Below are 8683 nucleotides of genomic sequence, written 5' to 3'. Positions count from 1 at the left end.
TTCAAGGCGTCTTTGCAGAGGCGTAACTAGAGGGGGCGGGCCCTGGCGCGGGACGTGCGGGCGCTGCCGTGCTCGCACCCCCTGCTCCCCCGGTAGTTCCGCCACTGCGTCTTTGGTCTCCAGGAACCATTTGTCATAGACAGGATCCCCTGACTTATGATGTGCAATTGGTAACCGCCACATTCATGTTCATGTGGATCATCTAGTTACAGATAAGAGTGTGTCACTATGGTTGCCACCTTTGGAACAGGTGGATATGGGGCAGGGGGCAGGGCTGTGACATAGATAATAGTATCAGTGACGTTAGGGGGCAGGGCTATTATGCGACGCCGATCGCTGTGTCAATCAATAAGGAAAACTGGGCAGAAAGTTTTGACCCGGGCAGCCTTTCAAGTACCTGTAGCACCCTCACAGGAATTAGCGGCTGCCAACACTTCACCCAGTTGGAACATTGGTACAGCCCCTGAGGGTGAATGGAGGTATCTGATATGTGCACGCAAGCCTCCTGAGAGATTAGACCGATAATATCACCATGTTATTGCTAACTTGGACATTTCCAGCCTTAAAATCTTTTAGAACTGAGTTATAACTGTTTGTTTATATATATAGAGGAGAGCTGTGTACACTTGTCTCTTCTCTGTACTGTTTCTGTGCAATGAGGGGGAGGAGGGGGAGCCCCACTGACACTGGAAGGAAGAGGGAGAGAGGAAGTGCTGCTGGGAGAGAGAAAGGGCTGTTGGGAGAGAGAAGCAGCAGAGTACAAGCAAAGTGTGTATGCTCCCAGAGTTTCTGTGTGGGAAAGTTAGTTACCCATTGGTAGAAATGTGCGCTCTCTTTAGGATGCGGAAGGAAAGGGGATCCTTGTCAGGGTTCTGAAGAGCAAAGTGTGCTCTTCTCAGTGCACGGAAAACCAAAGGAAGCAGTTCAGAGATTATTAGCTGTGATATTTAGTAAAATTGAGTAAAATTGCTCCTGGCTGGCAGGCTACCTGTATCACTGTAATTTAAATGTAAAATAAATCCATCAACCATTCCACTGTGTATGTGTATTGTGAATCCAGTTAGGGGTATTACAGTTCAGCCTGTGCTGACCTTGGGTGGAGGCACGCCATTTTAAAGTGTACCTGCTCTCCCTTTTAGTGGAGGCATACGACTCCTGTAGTATACCTCAGGGGAAAAAAAATTTTCCCGCACGTAGCGCAGCAATTTCTTTGACCACACCCCTTTCTGTGGCCACACCCCCTAATTATCATGTTTGTTTTACAAAATTTGGCAGGTTATGAAAGTTTGAAAATATTTCTCCTTCTCTAAACTGTGTTTTTGTGTCTCAAAATTGTTACAAAGTATCTTATTTGCACCTGTGGCTGTTCTGGGCTCTCTGCTAAAAGCCAATTAAGTGCGAACCTTTGTTTCTTTTTCTGGCTGTTCAGTGCAGAGAAAAGAGGGACTTTCCAGTACAAATGAGGGACTGCGGGTTGAGCTGTCAAAAGAGGGACTGTCCCTCAGAAAAAGGGACAGTTGGGAGGTATGCTGTAGCTCCACACGCAACTTAATGCGTGCTAGATCTCATGCAGTAGCAGAAGAGGGTTATATATATACTATTGATCTACTTTTTGCTAAATATGAAGGAATGTAGTAACCAGCCTTTGTGGACATTTTTGTTAAGGGCACTCCTGTTGTTTTGCCATTGCCTTATGATTTTAGAATTAGACATTGGATCACTGACGTGGGTACTGTGCCAGTCTGTTAGCCACGCCTGTTCCTCTTGAGCTGGAGGATGATGAAATCCTTTGGCCATTACACAAGGAGGCCATGCTGCCATATTGTATAGGACATAGGGCCAAATATGGGCTACAAAAGAGGAAATCAAGGCTACTGTATGTACAATGAGACAACTGGGATTCAAAATAGGCCCTGGCATTTCAGGTACACAGCCCAATAAATAGTGACTGTCTTTGGCATTTTACAGCAGCCCCTCTGACATTTGCTAGAAGCCACAGGTTAGTGTTCGCTTGCAAGTCATCATAGAGATAGGGTTTCCTTTCAATATTCTTGCAGTTTCTTCCTATTAATAACATTGGCATCAAACAGGTGGCAACCCTACATAAAGAGTTATATATTGATTTTGTGGTAACATACTGTAGGTACCCACTGTAAAGTTGGGGCAGTAGCACGGGGCTGTGTTATCCAGCATGAAGGGAGTTACAAATCTCCTGCCAGTGGCACAAAATCCATAATGCAGTGACCTAGATTATTTACCCCCACACCCAAGATCAGCCCAGTGTCTGATTATAATCGCCTTGATGCCCCCCAGCTCTTGCTCCCACCGCTGACATACTTCTGCTTGATAATAAGACCGCGCCTCTACTGCATTTCACTGGCTTCTCTGCCTCACTGGCATATTGATAAACGCATTCAAGCCTGTGTGTGTCCCAGTGGTGGGTGCTATAGATGTGCTGTGTCTATCCAAGAGCCACTGCCATGTCTACCCACTTTTATTTTTGGAATGAGGGGAATTGAAGTGGCATTGGCCCTTGGAGTTTTACAGCTGTGTTGTAACTACCTACTATCAGCATACCCTGTAGCCACAGATACAGGGATACGGTGGAGCTCCAGCACCCTCCTGTCAGATCCATTGGCTCATATGCATTGGAGGGTGGAAGTTGCGCTAAAATGTGTAGGGGGGGCAAAGATAAGTTACAACACTTCTCCGGAAGCAACATAGATACAACTCTCAAATACCTTATACTGTGTAATGATATTTGGCTGGGAGCAAAGTTGCTGGGCCCAACTTCCAGCAGTTATTATTTTTGGGAAATGAATGCAGTGACAGCACATTTGAGTTTCAAAAGGATCATTGGTGCCTGTTACACAGGGAACTGCCTAATTCTCTGAGAAATCTGAATCTTGTCTCTTTCATGGCCAGATGCTTTCTCTGTTTGGGAAACGAATGAAAGGCCAATGCCAGTGCTGTGACTGTCCATGCGGAAGGTTCCTTATTAAAGGGATACAGTCATGGGAATTTTTTTTTTTTTTCAAAACGAATCAGTTAATAGTGCTGCTCCAGCAAAATTCTGCACTGAAATCCATTTCTCAAAAGAGCAAACAGATGTTTTTATATTTAATTTTGGAATCTGACATGGGGCTAGACATTTTGTCAGTTTCCCAGCTGCCCCAGTCATGTGACTTGTGCTCTGATAAACTTCAGTCACTCTTTACTGCTGAACTGCAAGGTGGAGTGATCACCCCCTCCCTCCACCCCCCTACAGAACAATGGGAAGGTAACCAGATAGCAGCTCCCTAACACAAGATAACAGCTGCCTGGTAGATCTAAGAACATCAGTCAATAGGAAAATCCAGGTCCCACTGAGACACATTCAGTTACATTGAGAAGGAGAAACAACATCCTGCCAGAAAGCTGTTCCATCCTAAAGTGCTGGCTCTTTCTGAAAGCACATGACCAGGCAAAATTACCTGAGATGGCTGCCTACACACCAATATTACAACTTGAAAAAAATACACTTGCTGGTTTAGGAATGACATTTTATACTGCCCATTCATTTTATACTGCTTCTTGTCCATCTCTCCATAGAATGAGGCCACTCCCTCTCAGTAAACTTCTCACAATAACTAAAAACCTCATTACTGTCAGTGAAGATTCCAGTCTGACCAGGTAACAAGTGACCCAGAACTGGCCCATCTGTTTGCTCCTCGGAACTCTCCTGCTCCCCTCATTCCCTCTCCTGCTCCCTCTCATTCTCATTGTAGAACTGGTGCTGCAATGGGCCGAGTGATGGGATTAATCATCTCCAATCAGATCAACCCAGTCATCTTGTTACAGCTGGAAGGGATCTGAGAAGCTTTGCAACTGAGTTTGGGCCACTTTACAGAGACTCATTTGCATTTTGTGCAGCTGATATATGTGAAATGTCCATATGTTCTGCCTGTATATGTTCCTCTATGGTAGAGAATCTCTATGGACTTTTATCTGATGTTCCGGATACAAATTAACATTCCCCAGGGCACCAAATGGGGCAAATCTGCTCATTAACTCCTCCATTGCCAATGATCAGCCTGAGAGAGACCGGCCATGCCATACTAGGTATTGGCTGAGGGTAGACTAAGCCCAGGAACACTAAGGGGCATATTTATTTTGCTGTGTAAAAAACAGCGGGATAATACACCACACATCATCAGGCGTCGCCATGTAAAAAATGGTGTAAAAACGGCCAGAAGCAATGTAAAATAGTGGCGGCAAATCTGGCCCTTGCATGGTGTACACACACACTGATAAATCTGCCATTTATCTTACACAGCTTTTTACATAGTTTTTTTTGGCGAATTTAGTTTTACACAGCATAATAAATATGCCAAGACTGTATTTAGGTCCCATGCTGCCCTAGGCACCGGACCTAAACACGCCCCCTACATGTATGACATCAGCGCATGGTGCGTGTGACGGCACAGATGGGCGACACGGAACTGACATCATGCAGCGCGTGCGTGTGATGTCTTATGCACACGGACGTGACGTCACTTCCGCCAACCAGCCCGGCCCCATCCTATGGAAATCCGTGGAAGAGGCTGGCCGATTTATTTATTTATTTTTTTAAATTTAAAAAATAAATTTATAGGCACCCGAGGGCCTTAATATAAATACGCCCCTGCCCACAACTGGTTGGGGAAAGGAAGTGAACATGGTAGGTCCTTAACTCATTCCCCCTCATCATCAAAGGGCTTTTGCTATTTTGGTACCAATAAGCCCCCCTCTGAGGCAAAATGGGGACAGTGAAAAATATTGAACTTTCTCTTGATCACCAGGAAGCAAGGATAATGGGAATGGATGAGACTAACCCCAATGCGACCCTTAAGAACACATAGGGGTAAATTTATGAAAGAGTGAAGTTCCGCAGCTCTCAATTCATTTCTATGGGATTTTGAAAGGCGTATTTATCAATGGGTGAAAGTGAAAGTTCACCCTTTGATAAATACGCCTATAAAAATCCCATAGAAATGAATGGAGAGTGGCGGAATTTCACTCTAGTGGTGGAATTTCACTATTAACTTCACTCTTTGATAAATATACCCCTGAAAGTGCTCACTCTTTCTGACTCTCACATTTACCAAAATCAGGCAAAATTGTTCCACAGCAGCCAGCTTTAATCACTCTAGTGCCCTTAGCACAGTGAAAGCAAATATCTGATTGGTTGTACTGAGTTACATCACCCAATTCTCCCAACAGCTGGGATCACTTACCAGTCCCAAGACAAAGAGAAATTCTCCCATCTCTAATAAATTAATCTTTAATATGTATAAACGGAAGAATTTACTCAGTAGTGACTGTTACATCCCAGACATCATTGGCTGGATTGGACACATGAATTGAGTGGATAGGTTGGCGCCACCCAGGACTCTGGGTAATAATGTAAACAATCTGACTCTCTCCTATACACATAGCACTAACCACACACAATATAACAAGCGGGTGTACTGTCACAAATTGCACTTTCCCAAAATCGCCCTTCCCCTCTGTTGAATAAATCCAGAACAGGTCCAAATGAAACTTTGAATTTACAGGGATTGCACACATCAGAGCAGGGGTCCCCAAACTTTTTTACTCATGAGCCACATGTATTAAGAGTTGTAGAACAATTGGCTATTTAGGTAACATAAGTGGATTGGCAGCCTGCAGGAAACTATATTTAGCCAAGTTTTTATGCAACCAAGACTTGCCTCCAAGCAAAGAATTCCAAACTAAGCACCTGCTTAAGGGCTTTACTGATGAGCGGTTGAAGCTGCGCTCCCTTGCGTTCAGTTTTTCTGCGTTCAGCGGCAGGGGAGTGCAGGAATAGACACATTAAGCTCTTTTCAATGGGGGCGTGTAGGCGCCGAGCACAGGTTGAGACGCAACATGCTGCATTTTTCCTGCGTTCGGCACCTACAAGCGCCTGTGTGAGTACAGCACCACTGAAAAGAGCTTAATGCGTCTATTCTTGCGCTCCCCTGCGACTGAACGCAGAAAAACGGAACACAGGGGAGCGCAGCTTCAACCACTCAGTAAGAGCCCTTAAGGCCACTGAGAGCAATATCCAAAGGGTAGGGGAGCAACATGTTGCTCATGGTCACTGATTGTGGACCTGTAGTGGTCTTACCTGGTGGTCTAGTGGGGGGACGGCAAGGACGCCCGCCGTGTTGTGCGGTCTCTATCAGTAGGCCGCAGGCGCCTGCTCTCTAGGTCGCACACGGTCCGCTGCTGACTAATTTAGGGCGCAGGTGTGCTGGTGTAATGACGCGAAATTCAAAAAGTATAAATAGCCTAATAGGGCTTCCAGACCTTGCCCGTTATAGGAGTTTATTCCTGGTGCTATTTGAGCTTTTGCTAATCTGTTTTGAACCTGTTTGATTCCTGTTGTGACCCCTGCCTGGCTTTTGACTATTCTGACCTCTGGATCCTGACCCTTGCCTGAATACCTCTTCTGCTTAACTCCTCTGATTGACTTCCTGGTTTGACCCTTGCCTGCCTGACTACGTTTATTCTCTGCCTGCCCCGACCCGGCCTGATCTGACTACTCTATTGCCTAACGTCTTGTACCATGACCTTCTGCCCAAAGACTTTACCTACAGTTGTGCCCCTTCGCTTGTTTAGAACCTTTCGTCTTGCACCTCTCGTTTTAAGATCTGGCGGCATATAAGTAGCTGAGGACTCCTCCCGAGGCCAAAGGCGGCTGCTATAGGCAGAAGCACAAGCCGAGACCAGGGTGCTTGGCATCGGTTCTAGATTCAGGGTGCCAACCGTTACAGGACCACTGCCTTGAGAGTAACTTTTAGAAGAATGTAGACATCATATTAAAAGCGAAATTCCAAGGTGATATATCTGCAAGAATACATTTGAACAGTGCCCCGCAGTCCCAGCCAATATACACACCGGCAATATCCATGGAGTCTCCCAAATGCGCCCCCTATACACTATTCACAAATACTAATCATCCTATCCCAATACAGTGTTATAATAATCACATTATCATGTTATAAACAGATTACCCTAAAAGCTAACACTTTTTTGATCTGACACTTGTCCTATATCTTTAATATAGTATGACATCATCAAAATGTGTCATGTCCTTATGTAATGGAATTCTTAATGAATCAGATAAAATTGAGCATAGGACTGGCCAGATATGGGATGACTTTGACGTAGTTGGCCAGCTTAAATATATTGCAATATATGGACAAACAATCCCTGTTTTGTTTAAAGGGTAAGGCATTTTTTAGTAGCAGTATGCACAAAATGTCGCTGTCTTAAATATATTGATAATGGGTTGAGTGCAGAGGACTCTTGTATTTGACTATATGTATTTTGTGGTCACAGCCTCATTGCACCCCCGCCTAATGGTTTTAAAAAATAGTGGTGAGCACAACTTTCCCTTGTTTGTTATAGTTTATACAGGAGCAGTGACCAGCTCTATGTTGTAGCTCCCACCCTTCCCAGCTATAGTCAGGTGATCCCACTGGTGTCTAATAAAAGGGCAGCCAAGTATGGAGGTTTACTTTGAAAGCAGCAAGTTAAGTTGCAGGTAATACCTAGTCCCTTTGTAAAATGTATAATGAAGCAATGGAATTCTTAATGAATCAGATAAAATTGAGCATAGGACTGGCCAGATATGGGATGACTTTGACGTAGTTGGCCAGCTTAAATATATTGCAATATATGGACAAACAATCCCTGTTTTGTTTAAAGGGTAAGGCATTTTTTAGTAGCAGTATGCACAAAATGTCGCTGTCTTAAATATATTGATAATGGGTTGAGTGCAGAGGACTCTTGTATTTGACTATATGTATTTTGTGGTCACAGCCTCATTGCACCCCCGCCTAATGGTTTTAAAAAATAGTGGTGAGCACAACTTTCCCTTGTTTGTTATAGTTTATACAGGAGCAGTGACCAGCTCTATGTTGTAGCTCCCTCCCTTCCCAGCTATAGTCAGGTGATCCCACTGGTGTCTAATAAAAGGGCAGCCAAGTATGGAGGTTTACTTTGAAAGCAGCAAGTTAAGTTGCAGGTAATACCTAGTCCCTTTGTAAAATGTATAATGAAGCAATGGAATTCTTAATGAATCAGATAAAATTGAGCATAGGACTGGCCAGATATGGGATGACTTTGACGTAGTTGGCCAGCTTAAATATATTGCAATATATGGACAAACAATCCCTGTTTTGTTTAAAGGGTAAGGCATTTTTTAGTAGCAGTATGCACAAAATGTCGCTGTCTTAAATATATTGATAATGGGTTGAGTGCAGAGGACTCTTGTATTTGACTATATGTATTTTGTGGTCACAGCCTCATTGCACCCCCGCCTAATGGTTTTAAAAAATAGTGGTGAGCACAACTTTCCCTTGTTTGTTATAGTTTATACAGGAGCAGTGACCAGCTCTATGTTGTAGCTCCCACCCTTCCCAGCTATAGTCAGGTGATCCCACTGGTGTCTAATAAAAGGGCAGCCAAGTATGGAGGTTTACTTTGAAAGCAGCAAGTTAAGTTGCAGGTAATACCTAGTCCCTTTGTAAAATGTATAATGAAGCAATGGAATTCTTAATGAATCAGATAAAATTGAGCATAGGACTGGCCAGATATGGGATGACTTTGACGTAGTTGGCCAGCTTAAATATATTGCAATATATGGACAAAC

Source organism: Xenopus laevis, chromosome 9_10S, assembly GCF_017654675.1.
Source record: "Xenopus laevis strain J_2021 chromosome 9_10S, Xenopus_laevis_v10.1, whole genome shotgun sequence".
Lineage (NCBI taxonomy): Eukaryota > Metazoa > Chordata > Amphibia > Anura > Pipidae > Xenopus > Xenopus laevis.
The sequence above is the reverse complement of the archived record's forward strand: the minus strand, read 5'-3'. Positions refer to the sequence as shown.